This window comes from Pyrgilauda ruficollis, unplaced genomic scaffold, assembly GCF_017590135.1.
Source record: "Pyrgilauda ruficollis isolate IOZ18807 unplaced genomic scaffold, ASM1759013v1 scaffold43, whole genome shotgun sequence".
In the NCBI taxonomy this organism is placed as follows: domain Eukaryota; kingdom Metazoa; phylum Chordata; class Aves; order Passeriformes; family Passeridae; genus Pyrgilauda; species Pyrgilauda ruficollis.
This window is the reverse complement of record NW_024525823.1, coordinates 5,376,420-5,391,432: the sequence shown is the minus strand read 5'-3', so window position 1 is coordinate 5,391,432 and position 15,013 is coordinate 5,376,420.

The window sequence follows — 15,013 nt, the reverse complement described above, 5'->3', positions numbered from 1 at the left end:
AATATAAAGACTTATTATTTCATTCCATACTTCAAAATCAGTAAATTTCTTTTTTTCTGTCTATTGGTGGCTAAGACACAGGTTTAAGTTAGCATGACCAAGATATGGCCCTATTCTGTAATCAGTAGAAAGTGTAGTACACTTAAACATTTCTTTTCCTTTGGCCTGCTGACAGTCTGTCTTCTGTCATCTGCAAATTTAATGAGTATCTAATGAAGACATAGACTTGGAGTCCAATCTATGAGGAGCCCAGAAGTAAATTTAAACTATAGCAAGTACTAGGATCTGGTGAGAGGTAACAGTACTTTTAAGGCTTGTTTGTAGTGGTAGAACTGATGTTTCTCCTCCATCTCTGTTACCATGAAATTTTGCTCCCTAAATGTAAACACTATTTGGCTACTACCAATTTATTAGTAAGCCTGAACACCTGTATTGCCAACAGTTTTTTTCCATACCATGGTAAATATGTGCCTCCAACAAGACCTCAGATTGGGTTACGCTTCTTGAAGATGCTGTTTACTTTCAAGTCAATAGGAACAGTGATGCTAAGACATACTAAAACACCATAATGATGGTCCACTATCAGCTAACATCTTCATTAGCACATTTTTATTGTATTTTGTATATGCAATTATCCCCTCATGTATCTGCCAAACCTGACATGTCACCATTCTGCCTTTAATTGTTATGAACGATTTGAGGGAGAATCTAGTTGAAGAATGAGAGCAAGAGTGGAAAAAAAATAAATTCTCTCACACTTCTATGTTTTTTTCTCCCCTGCAGATTTGTTTTTTTTTTTTTGTATAGGTTTTTGTTCATTTTTCTTCCTTTGTGTGTTTTTAGTACATAGAACCTCTTGAATTATATTCCTGAAAAGTAACTGAAAAAAATTTAGTGACATAAGTAAGTGCGTTCTCCTGATTTATCGGAGTTTGTCAGAGGCAAACACTCTAAAAGGATTTTTGTCTGTTTTCTTCCAATTGCACTGATTTGGGGCTTCCTTAAAAATACTAAACAAAAAAGTGCTCTTAATCAGGAGAACAGTGAAGCAATATGTGACATTTTATGCAGCAATCATGCTTCATAGTCAACAATCATTCCAGAATGCTTTGCTTGCCAGATATCTATGATAGGTATAAATATCTAGGTGGGATGATAAATTACAAATAGGAAAGTCATTGTTTTGTTTCTCATGGGAAAGATTCTCTAAACCATTCTAATACTCTATTACCCTGTTCAGCTCCAATGCCACCTTCATCTCTAGAATTGGTATTCTTGCTTCACTGTCAGATGTTGTGTACATTTAGAAGTGTGTTCCACTAGGATTGTTTTATCACAGACTGCCTTTTACAGTCCTCTCTGTTGTGGAACTCCATAAGCCCCACACAGTGCTCCCCCCAACACTGTACTGCTTGAGGAGGTTTTATTGTCAGTCAGATCCCTTTCTGTCCACTTTCTGCTGCCAAAAAATAGTGCTGAAAATTGCATTTCAGATGTGCACTTTCATTTCCTTTCTGGGAGACCAGTAAAATATAATGTTAAAATCAGTGAATGCCAGAAACTGTTATTTATCTGGGATTTTCAGTACTCTGTCTTCTGCAAAAACACCTGTTTCTATTTATGGGTCAATTTTTCAGCATTTTCAGACAAATTAAATGACAGAAAATGTTGAACTGGGAAATAATTTGGTCTCAAGTTTGCTTTTCTAGATCTAGTTTTAATTTTGGCAATTTGCAACATTATTTTCATTCTGGTGTTTTCATTCTGTGGTTTTCATTCTGGTTACTTCCAAGGCATGACAAGAGAGTCAACTTTGGAAGGAATGTGTGCTGTCTATAGACCATTTTTGCATTCACACGTTTTAACATTACCCACTCTATTTAAGTCTTACAAGCAGTTTTCTTCCTCCCCTTTTTTACTACTCTCGTGTTCTTTGATGCAATTAGAGAGAACTAATTCCCATATCTTTGAAATACAGCATTGCAGGGGGAAATTGAAGTGATTGGATGCCAGGCACAGAAAAAAAGGTCCACCTCCTGTGCTGTACACGAGGGTTCTACAGTTACCCCCCAAAAAATATTCTTTCTCAAGGTCTGCTTTCAGTTAATAATTGAAAGTCTGCAGTAGATTTTATGGAAGGTTAGGAGCAATAGATAATATTTTTGGTGGAAAGAAATCTTGTGAGAAGTATGACGATACAATTTATAGTGTAGTTGTGGTGAAATTACCTAGGTAATTTTAATCTAAAGTAAAATTATTTCTAAAAAAAAATATAAAGACAATAAAATATATTCATAGTAAGAGTGGCTAAGTTTTTTTAGAGTACGTCTTTTTTTTTAAAAAATAAAATATTGAAGAGCTATGCAAGTGTAGAAGCCTTATTACAGTGGTACTGTGTCATATGCCACTAAACTTTTGAAATCAGGATTTTCATTACAGTTGCTTGTGCTATCATTTTGAGTAGTTTATAATTCATTAGTACAAATTCAATGCAGGCTAAACAGCAACATACAACTTTCCAATCCAAGGAAAATATTTCTTCTAGTAGATTGCTTTTATCAAATCACAGGACCCACACCAGTTGGTTTTTTTTTAATGTGGACACTGATGCTGCTTGCTTTTGTTCTTTCTTTAGGACATAATCTTTTTATATTGAAAAAACCCCAAAACCAACCAACAACCAAGAACAGAAAAAGCCAAAGAAACTTCCTTCAAAAAAATCACAGCTGTGTTCTCTCTTAGCTGATGTAGTGGTAGAATAGCTGTCCCTTGAGTATTTTAGAAGACATTCTAAATCCTTCTAAAAGTGGAATATGAAATTTATTGTTATTTTAGGCAAACTGAACAAAAACTAAAAAAAAAAAAAAAAAAAAGAATAAAGCTCCAAACCCCCAAGCAACTAACTAAACCCAAGAGCAGAAGCAAACTTGGTAAGTGGGAATTAGTTAAATTTCTCTTTTACTGGATCTCCCAAATAAATCCATTCTGATTGTTGCAAAACTCATGCAGGCAGGTGCAAGAAACACAATCTCCCCATTGCCCTGATCTGGTAATTCGTTGAAGGGCTCTGCTACTCCCATCTAGCCTACATGCTTGTGTTTCATTTGTGTGGAAATCAAGAGCTGCAGAGATGGAATGAAAGCCTGGGCTACCACCAGACCTTAAGACTGGGTTGCAAGCACATTGTTGAGAGAGTTCCTGGACCAGACAACATGGATGTGCTCCTGGATACAGTACTACAGATGTCACTTAAAATGTGGAGGTTTTATTGAATACATGAAAAAAATCTCATCCAACTAGTGTAAATAATTAAGGTTAAATTGTTAAATTTTTGTGAATAAAATATATGTGCATATCGATGCCATTCACCCTCTTAAAGAAGAAATTGCTTGCATGACATTAGGACGGGTTCATTGGTTCACTCTGCATGTCTATTACTAGAATGTCATTCAAAACAGATGCACTCTGCATTGTAATCTGAGAGTAATTAGGCTCAGTAATGAATACAGAACAGTGTAACAGCTTTCTCTCATGGGCCCCATCAGCCATGGTGTTTTCTCTCAGCACAGCTGCCATGAACATGAACAGAAAAGAATAATTCTTGTGATGTATCAGTCAAGCATTTTCATTGCTCAGAAGTCTCAAAGTCAATAACACATACTCTGAATTGGATTTAAACGACAAAACTGGATTTATGCCAAGTATTTCTTTAAAATACAAAACTTTAAAAATCCTGCTGCAGTTCATCACTTCTTGTTGCAATGAGCTACGTGTTTATGTTTCTCAGGAACAGGAGTTCACAGAAGCAATGGAATTTAAAATGGCAATTGCAAATGACCTCATGGAAAGAAAAATCACTTTAGGAAGAAGTAAAAATGATGACTATGCATACTTTTAGCAGTGTAAAACTGCTAAGCTAACAGTAAACCTTGTTATCACAGCTCTGGTTTATGACAACATGACTGATGCAGCAAGAATAACATTTAGTTCTCATCTTTGCACCGCTTACAGAGATTATGGTGTTAATGGCTATCAAAACATAACTTTCCTGTCCTATACTGTAGGTTAAAAATGTGTCATAAAAGACACACAACATAGGGATGTCTATAGCATAATGGGAATTCTGTATGTGCTATTTCATAATCTTTTAGGAAAAGTTCAAGCAGGAAAAGCTGTATGTAAGTAGAAGTGGGAGAGGTTGATGCGGTTTCCCAACAGACTTCATAGTCAGATCTTTTGTGGGTGTGATGCTAAACGATGATAAAATCATGGAAAAAAAAGAGTGTCTTTAAAAGAATTTAAGTTTAAAATATTTATTGCTTGACAATGAATGTTCTAAGAACATACACATTTTTTTAGAAGTGAGAATAAAACTGTAATGTACTAATGATCTCAATGGTCTCAGATGCATACAAGCTAAAGTGTCCTAGAAATACAATTTCTGCATTAGTTGCTGGCATAGTAAAAAGACCTGGCCTGTTGTAATGATTGAAATTCTTTAGTTGAGGTTGGACCAAAAAAAAAAAGAAAAAGGGAAAAAACCTAACTGCATAGCTTTTTAAATAAAAAATTGTAGAAATTTCCTTTTTTTTCTAACATTCAGCTTGCATGTGCAACCTTGTGACTCTACGGAATATATTTTCAGGAAATAAAGACAAAACCTTTGTTTATTGGACAAAATTTTATACAGGGATATCAAGTAACATACTGAAATCAAGATGAAAATATCTTTTTACTACATGTTCTTGAACTACAGTAGTATTTCAGTTTCTTTTGGTTTCCAGCCTTTATTTGTTGCTTTTTTTTTTTTTTTTTTTTTTTTTTTTAATATTAAGTGTGAATTTCTCCCCTGCTGCACCAGTTTCTCCTTCATTCTTAGTCTGACTCCTTTTTCTCTGCAGTTTGGTTGAATTCCAGTGGGAGTCATGCTATAATAGATCTCACACTGAAGTGATTCCCTGCACTATTTTGACTAAGTGATAGTGACAAGAATTACCTAATGCCAGTAACTTTTGTTCTTATTTACCTTATGACTGTTTCTCTAGCCAAGCAGCGTGAAGGAGCCTTCATGCAATAAAGAATGAGGCACAATGAATTGTTTTCAAATTGAATTCCAGCACATTTCAGCATACCTTGGTCAGTCTGTTGTGAGTGCTTGTCATTTAGCACAAATCCCTGTTATATCCTTCCTCCTTCTTGGTGCCTCTTATGGTTATTTTTAATTAAAGTTTGCACTTTGTATAATATTTCAAATTTTTTTTATGGGCCAAAGAACACTGCAAATCTGCATATAACATATCCCAGTGTGAAACCCTTCCAGTCTGAAAACTCTCTTGTCACAGTACTGAAAAGTAAATTCAGCTTTTACTAGACTCAAGCTTAGCCATTGCAGTTCATTGTTCCTTAGTAACAAAAGAAGTTTGAAGAAACTGCTTTATTTTTCAGTTGGTTTTACAATATATAGATATTTTTTAATTTTAAAAGTCAAGATTGTGGTTTTTTTTAATCTATTCTAGATATCCTTTTATGTTTGTCTGCATTGCTGTTAGTGTCCAATAAATCATGGGTTTTATTCCTGATTTGCGAGTGGTCTGTTGAATGGGTTAGGGACATCTATTTCACCACTTATGTTTCCTTTTCTCAAAAGCAGAGCTAGTGCTGATTATCTCTTTCCTACAGCACTCTGATGTCTGCTGAGGAAAACTACTATACGAATGTGTGCTTTTAGTAATAGTCATACAAAAGGTACAAAGTAAAACAAAACCAAAAAAAGGTCCAATTTTTACTGGGCCTGCTTGTCATGATATCAAACTTAAAGAGGCTCTCATAAGGAAAGTTCTGCATCATAGAAAATGGAAAGATAATCTAAACGAGAACAAAAAGAAAGCCCATGAAACATGACATTTTGAGCTTAAAGTAGAACAAAATTTGAGCAGTGATTTGCAATGCTTAAGCTGCTAGTAAGAGATTGTTTGCTTCTTCATCAGGTATAGGAAGACAAACAGAAAATTTGATGACCAGGATTGTTGTAGGGTATTCACAGATGAACAAGACACAGCACAAGACACAGATTTTTGTATTAGTCTACTGCTTAAGTCTTGAAGTCTTGATAATTCTCACTTCCTCACCATTCTTTGCAGCAGAGGGATTGGAGGAGTTAGAGAAATTTGTTGTGAATATGCAGAAGGAATTAGACCAAACAAAATTTAGATAAGTCTCCAGAAGCGGGTGACATTTGGAAGAAATCTTTGCAGTAACTCGGATGTGAAACTGCGAAGCATATGGCAAAGCCTTGTAAACTGTAACTGTAAACAGTGCAATGCAATTTCTACTGTGCTAGAAGAGTAACTCCCATTACAAAAAAAAGTCTGAGAACCACAGAGGGCAGCCTGGTAATGACAGAGCAGAAAGGCTGATTTCCACCCTGGCAAGGTAAACATATCTAAAAGATAAGACTATTGAGCACATGGCAAAGCCAGGGATGTTGAGAAAGACTCATTGAGCTTCAGTAAGTGAAAATCCGGACTCACACACTTGATGGAGTACTGTGGGACTATCTGACTGAGCAGTTGCACTTATTATTCTTTTTGTTTTAAGAAAAAAAGGTAAGCCTCCTCTCTTTAATTGCCCCGAAACACCCCAAATAAATTTGATTCTTCTCTATGGTTCAGCACATCTGCAGGATGCTGGTATAGTTCCTTTTTCTTTCCCTCCAGTGGATGAAGAATTTTGAATCTGAGCATCCTGGTGTTTTGCAAGCCATTTTAAGTGCCTTGCAGATGGCTGTGGCTGGACAGGAGATTATTTGCAGCTACATTACTGTTTCAACAGATTTTGGGACATTGCCATGGTTGCCTGATAGCAGGTGTCCTGCTTTTATGCTTAGTTAAACCAAGACTTGGGTTTGTCAAGAAGGATTTAGGTCTTCACATTGGATAGATTTTTTGCTGCCTTCTTCTGTGGCCTAGGTTGTAGTTTACTTTGAGGGCAGTTTGAGTGAGTAAATTTCCTATTCTTCTGTAAGCTTTCAGCACATATACACTCTCTCTCATGCACATAGAAACACACATACGCACACACAAAGAAAGAAACAGTCTCTCATGTCCTTGTATCCTGTTCTGGGTAACTTTTTGTCTGGACAAAAGGGCCTTAAGAAATGAGGCACTGAGAGCAGGGGGATGGGAGCAGGGGAGACTGCAGCAGGCAGGAAGACCACGTAGGAAAAGTGTGCAGTGCACTGGCAGCTTGGATGACCCGTCCATGATATAGTTCTCAGAATGTTCTCTTATGAGAATTCCCATTCTTCTACAGGCTGTGTTTTAGTTTCTAGGCAGTTTTTTTAAACTTTTGTCCTCCACCTTCTTTTCATCTGATTTCATACCGTGTGATGCTGCTGCTACTTTCCCGCATGGTGGCAGGTGTATTATCGTGAAAATCAGACAATTTTTTTTTTTTGCTTGGTTGCTTCTTTGTAATTTTGTTGGTTTTGCATGGCATGGGTTTTGGTAGCAGGGGGGCCACAGAGGTGGCTTTTGTGAGAAACTGCTAGAAGCTTCCACCATGTCCAGCAGAGCCAATCCCTGATGGCTATCTAGATGGACGTGGGTCAAAACTGGGTCAGTTAGAGAGGTTAGTAATGTCTAACATATTTAAGAAGAAAATCAAAACAAAGTAGGACACAATTTTTTTTCTAGCTAGAGAAGAGGAGGAGGTGAGAACATTTGAGGCAAAACAACATGGTGACGCCAAGGTCAGTGAGGAAGGAGGGGTAGGAGGTGCTCCAGGCACCAAAGCTGAGATTCCTCTGCAGGCTGTGGTGACATCATGGTGAAGCAGCTCTGCCCTTGCAGCCCATGGGGATCCATGGGGGATGCAGAGATCCACCAGCAGCCCCTGGGAAGGTGCTCTTGCTGGAGCCGGTGGACGCCTGGAGGAGGCTGTGATCCAGTGGAAGACGTGGTGAAGAGAGTGGGTCCTGCTTCCAGGCTGGAGCAGCCTGTCCTTGGAGGACTGCACTCCGTGGGATGAGTGACCCAAGCTGCAGCAGTTATGGCAGTTGTGGGAGGACTGTGTGCCTGTGGGAGGGACTGACATTGAAGCAGTTTTGGGAGGACTGCTTCTCATGAGATGTGGACTCACACCAGGGAAGTTCATGGAGAAACTGTCTCCCATGGGAGGGACCCCACAGTGCAGCAGGGGAAGAACTCCATTCCGGGGGTAGCGGAAGAAAACCTCAGGTGATGAACTGACCAAAACCCCCACGTCCTGTCCCCTGTGCTGTTGGTGAGAAGGAGGGAGGAAAAGGTTTTTAAAGGACTTATTTTACTTCTCATTATCCTTCTCTGATTTTGTTACTAATAAACTCACTCTCTAAGATGAGCCTTTTTTGCCTTTGGAGTGTTTTCTCCTGGTCCTTAACTCATGAAACCTTTGTTTAATTTTTTTTCCTGTCCTCCACCCAACTGTAGTAGGGGAGGGTGAATGAGTGGCTGTCGTGGGTGCCTGGCATTTGGCCAGTATCAAACCATTACAGTCACGCACATAATTTTTCTCAAGTTTCAAATTCTTCAGGCTAACATTTGGTAAAGTTTCTGGTCTTAGAAAATCCATTGCTTTGATTAAATGATTTTCTGCAAGATGAAATGCACTACTCACTTAAATCATCCTCAACATAAAGGAATGGAAGATGGAAAATGAGAAAATGCATGGGGTTCTTGGGATGAATAAAAGTTTCAAGCAGTTTACATATGTTTGTGGAGTTTACCTCAGCTGACAGGTAAGCCCCCAATGAGTCATTATTTGCTCCTCTCTTATGGAATGGGGTGGGGAATTTGAAGGGAAACAGTGAGAAAACTCAAGGTTTGAGCTAAAGACAGTTTTCTGTGTGTAGAGGGAAAAAGAAAAAAAAAAAGAAAAAAACAAGTGATGCAAATTTAACTTATCACCAGTCAACCAATTCCATCCTCTGAGCACTGGTTACTTGGGAAAAAATTCCCCAGGTTTTATTGCTGAGCATGATGTTTTTTGACAAGCCTCTCTTCTCGAGAGAGATATTGAGTCAATTGTTCTGCTTGCATCCTCTTCCAGTCTCTTGCCAATCTCCAATATACCTGTGGGCAGAGTGAGAAAAAGAGTCTTGGAACTGTGCAAATAATGTTCAGCAGTGGCTAAAACATTATTGTGTTATCAACATTGTTTTAAGAATGGAATGGAATATTTCAGTTGGAAAGTACCCACAACAATCATATAGTGCAACTGTTAACTCTTTAGTCACAGATCCAAAGCACAGAAACATATGGGTTGCTATGAAGAAAACTAACTCTTTCCAGCAAGACCCAGTAAAATATGAATAGAGTTTCAAGAGATGAAGAGTTTTTAAAACAGCTGAGGGAGAATTTGATAGAGGAGCATTCAGAAATGCAACAGGGTACAACGATTCCCCTTTTCCCACAACAACAGGTCATTGGAACATCAGATGAAATGGTCAGGCTGCAGGTATAAATCAAAGAAAAGGAAGAGCTTTTACACACAGCATGCAGGAAAAGTCTGGAACTCATCACCAGGGCTCCTGTGGAGGCTCACTCTGTAAATAGGTTTGAAAAACTCTTAGGCAAATTTATGGAAGAAAAATCAATCAAGAGCTATAAGACAGGATGCAGATATGGCTTTTACCTCGGGAAAAAAAAAATCCCCAAATGGCAGACTGCTGGAAACCAAAGAAATGGGGAGACAAAGTAGCAGTATCCTTTTTTTGGTATTCCTAAGCTCTCTCAGCATACATTGTGTACAGGCCCCTTTCAGAATGGGATAAAAGCTACATGGACCTTTGCTCAGTTAAGTTGTTTCCTTCCCTGCTCTTAAATTTATATTCCTTCATATTAGATGGAATTCATTTCAGATTATACTTTTACAGTGACTCATTTTTAATAGAGGGGGCCATGGAAGATAGAAACCAGGATTTCCTGACAAAGACAATTTAAAATGTTCCCTATCTACTCCATTTATTTGTGTTAGATGTTCAAAACTGATTTCTTCTCCAACAGGTGATTTCCATTCAGAAACATCCCTGTTCATCTGTGTCTTAACCATTGTTTGAACCATTTGCATATTTTTTTTTCCCCCTCCAAGTGGTCTAATTTCTTCCACGGAAGGTTTTCAGAGTTTCTTTAAAACCTTCATTCCTTATCTGAAGTCTGTGATGTTCCTTGACAACACTCACCCCTCCCATTTCACAGATCAACCTGATCAGGCAAGGAAAGGTGATTCTGGTTAAAGATGGACTAAAATAGCTGATTCTAATTAGAGGAGGTTAGAAAATACTCAATTTCAGTCTGCTGCTTTCATTATAGACAGGTTATCCAGTATCTAAATTAGAAGCAGCAGGTATCCTATCTGAAAATAAATTGTTTTTCCTTAAATCTGAACCTTAGTTCTTTGGTGTTACTTTCCCTAATACTACAGTCTGAGTTAGTGGGAATAGCCACATCAAATTCTGTTTTAGAGCTGTAAAACTTGCAGCACTGGTCTATTCCCTGAGGGTGGTGTATGGACTTCAGTGAGGGCTTTTAGACAACTGCTTCTAATATAGGTAATACATCCAGATAAAGCACCTGTTACTTGGCAGCTTGTGTTCATTAGTATGTTGAAAACATAAAGACTGAGGCCCATCTTAAAAAGACTGCCCATAATGATGTAGGATTATAAGCAAGGCATTTTACTCATATGTCTTCAACTATCCTATTTTCTAATTTATACAGGTTTAATAATGACTTAATGAATTAAATTAAAAGCCCATTTTAAATCCATCATTTTTAACCAAGAAAGAGTTGAATCTGAATTTAAGATCAAATTAAAATAACTAATAACATGTTTAAGTCAGATTTTCTATTTTTGAATTGTGCAATAAAGTAGTATTGGCATTTAGGTTCAGGCTTTGCACTAGTAACAAATGTAGTGCTAAAGAATTTTAGATATAAATATTTTGTTCAGAGAAGGAACCTACATAAGCCCAAATATTTATCTACAAATTGACTCAATGGCCCTATTATTTAAGTAGTACAGACTATACCTTTCAATTTCTGTTTTCAGATCAGTTTCTTCACTTAAAATTTGGAATACAGTTGTATCCATAGTTCCTCCAGCAGTGGAACTGTCTTTTAGAATAATGACACTGAATACATAATATCTAAAAGAGGCAGAGAGGGGTGTTAAAAATTATATCCTGCTTGATTTTATAGCATCATCCTTAAAACAGCTGACACCAACTGCACATCTGGGTCCCAGTGATTTGCTCCTGTACCGTGAAACAATGATTTTTGGTCTAGGTCTGATATGTTGAATTGGGCCATGTTTTGACATAACATATATTGCCATGTTAGCAAATGTGGTTTTAGAGGAAAGACTGAACTGTTTTTGCACATACCTGTGCTCTGTGCACTGTGCTCTGCCAGGGGAAAATGTGAGTTCAGAGCAGCAAGCATTTCTTCTACAGACTACCTGCAAGAAATAGTGAAAAACAGGACATACAAAATTCTGTGCAGTAAATTTTAAGAAAAAGATCATCTTTAGTTCTTAGATATGTTGCTGCACCACTTTGCAACAGAGAACTGAAGGTTAGAAAAATGAGAAAGGGAGAAACACAACACATTTGTGTGAGGTAGAGGTTGGAGCTCGCTGTCAAGCATGCAATCTTTGTCTCTCATGTTTTTTTCCTAAACATTTGAATTGAAATGTAATGAAACTGGAAAAAATATCTCAGTTTTGTTTAGAAAATGGAATCTGGACCCTGATCTTTGTCATATTTTCCAGGAGCCAGGCATTCTCTGAGCACCTGGAGTGCAAAGATTTTCCCATGGGGTTTAGCACGGCACGGAGCAGGACATGACAGCCAGGACCAGTCCTACCATCCCAGCCAGGAGCTGGGGAGTCGAGATGGGATAATAGGCTTTAGGCTTCTGGGGGAGTCCTGGGGGCTTGGGAAGGGAGAGTGAGGCCCACTGATACTTCCAGGGCCAGTGAAAAGCACTTTTTTATAGTGCTTTGCTCTTGTTTTTTCTATTTCCTCCATGAATCTTTCCTTCCTAATAATCCTGTGACAACATGAACAATGGGAAGTGATCCAATCCACAACTTGTACCAGCCTATTGTAGAAAGAGATGTCAAACCACAGGAAAACTAACAAGTTTTCTGTCAGGTGAGAATCTATTTTTATTTCCTAAAATAACAGCAAATGCTCAGGATGCTTCACACCTTTTCTTGTCTCTGTTGAACAAACAACATTACACAGGCTGTCACTTCTGTTGTAGCTTTTGGTGTCCAGGACATCACAAGTATCAAGTAGTGTGGAGCTCAAGTTTATAGTGTGATGGGTTAGCACAGGGGGAACCACACTGCAGATAACTTATGTTTTTTCATTATGTACTGTGACATTTTCTGGATGTGACAAATTTTTAAACCTGTGTTTTTGTAGTAGGTGATTGCTAAAGAGTTTCTTGTGACACTTTAGAAAAAATATCTGATGATTGCTAATTCATTTGGCACTGCTCTCTAATAATGTAAATCATGATGCTCTTCTGTGGCATTAGTGGGTATAATCTCTTTCAAAAAACCCACACAATCCTGTCTCTTGTCTCAGTACAGTCAAGTATATCTGCTTTAGTGTATCAAGATTTGGCAGTGCTCCAGTTTCTTTGATGTATTTAGTTAGAAAGAGACTTGATAAGTAGGTACCAGTGTTTAGGGATGAGTGAAGTCGGTTTAATATAGATATTTTGAGATTCAAGAGGTTGTCTTTTCTCTAATCTCACTTTCCTCTTCTGCTTACCCTTGAATGTAATTAGATGGAGGTTTATTTGACATGGAAATAAACTAAAAAGAGAACATAGCAACACTGCCGGTTTTGTGTGAAAAAACCCCCAAAAAACAATAGGAAAAACCCCAACAAACAGAACCCAAGGCTTTTGCTTCTCTCTCACAGTACCAGAAAGAAACAGATTTTGCCCCTAAAAGTTTTGCCAACTGTCAGGTCTTATTTATTAGCAGAAAACAATGAGTGACTAGTTTCAATGATGGTTTAAAAGACACACTTGTCAAGAGTCTTACAATATTTGAAGTAGTGTCATTTCACCAGTTTCAATTTATATGAAATTCTTCATGGATAGAAGCTGTCCTTGTATTATACAGTAGCATAATTTCTTTTCATACTGAGGTATTTAGTTATTAGGGCCACAAAACTGAACTGTAAGCACTTGACATATATTGTTTCTGCTCATACAACATCATGTCCAGGCTGATGGACCATAAGAACTGAAGACATAGGTAAGAGAAATAGAACTCTATTTTGCTGTTCTTTTCTCTGCTGAGGTCAGAAGGCAACTGTGTCCAGAAACACATCATGCAGACTAGCTGCTATACTCTTTATTATGGTACAGCACTAAATATGTCTACATTTTTCTGAAAAGTTTGTATTTAATAAACAACATGTCTTAGTAAATCAGAGTGAAGTGAACCTTAAAACAAACCAGTTTTCTGAAGGCTGGATCAACTGTCCCTGTATCATTACAGTCAGAGGTTTGTTCTTTTTTATCTTAAAATCTTCCAGGGATGGTGACTACTCAAACTACTAAATAATCTATTCCAGTGCTGTGTTATGAATAGAAATATTCAGCTTGAATTATAAATTTGTGGTTCTAAACTTTTTCCTGTACTTTGATGCAATTGGACTGTTAACCATGCCCAAACATTCTTCTTATCTTTCAGTGATTTTTAATTTATTTTTTTTTTTTAATAATTCAACTTCCAGTGTTGAAACACCTATTGAAATACAGATGGGAGAAAAAGGGCCATTCATTTATTCTGACTTATTTTCCCCTTCCATCCTCTTTAAATTCCTTACTTTTTTTCTTTCTTTCATCAATTATGCTTAGGGACTCAGAATTGGTTAAATTAAATTTTGAAATCATATCACCTCTAGAAACCTAGAAACCCTGTGATCTTGGAGGGTATCATGCAGTCTGTGCCTTACAGAAATAGTAAAGAAATGCTGAGTTTCTCAGGAAAACATTTTTTCATCATTAGAAATAAGATTTGCATACATAGTAGAGTTCTCACAGTTGAATTCTAAATCTGGAAATTTCTGCTGAGAAAAGGTGGTTAATCATCCTCTCCCATTTTATCCCATACCAAATTCTCAGGCCTCTTTAAAGAGAATGTCTTTGTATGCCAGGACTGATTTTTAAGGCTTTTTTTTTCACTGTTTATGTGTTGTTAAAAATCAGCATGTGAAATGGTTTTGCAGCCTAAGGGCAGAGAGAGGCAGCAGGAAACAGAGATGCAGGAGTTCAGCTTTGTTTTTCTCCTACATGCCCATTGGCAGTCCCTCCATATGCTGGGATTCAGTCTCCCCCAAACCAGTGCCTGAAGCCTTCACAGTGTGTTGCTGCAGAAGAGCAGCAAGCATTCAAGGGTTTATCTCTAATAGATTTGATCACTCACTGTTTATGAAGCAGCACAGCTTGTGTTGATAATGAAAGGCCTCCTCTTCCCTCCCCCTCCCAATTAGCAGGTCTTGTCTGTCTCATATTCCTTATGAAAAAGTTTTCTGTCAATATTGACAAGACGAGAAAAGGAAAATGAATTGACTTTGCACAGCTTCCGCCTCATCCTGTGAAAAATTCTGTGGGAGCCATTCTGTCATCCTCTAACACTGCCCTAAACATGAGTAATACCTAAGATGTTGAAGATGATACACACGACACTGACTTTTACATTTGTTTCATGTTACTCTAGAGTGTGTTCAGGGTGTTATGACTCACCATAAAAGGATGCTAAAAATCCCCCAAACCCCAACCCCTTTCCCACTAGAAATAATGAAAAAACCACTCAACTTCTCAACTTTCCTTCCAAGTGAGGAATTACTTTATGGGAGTTGGCATTGTGAAGAAGAAGCAAATGCTAGAAATCACAGAATTTCATAGGGGCTTTGTTTTGTGATAAAGGAACTGAATCTCATGAG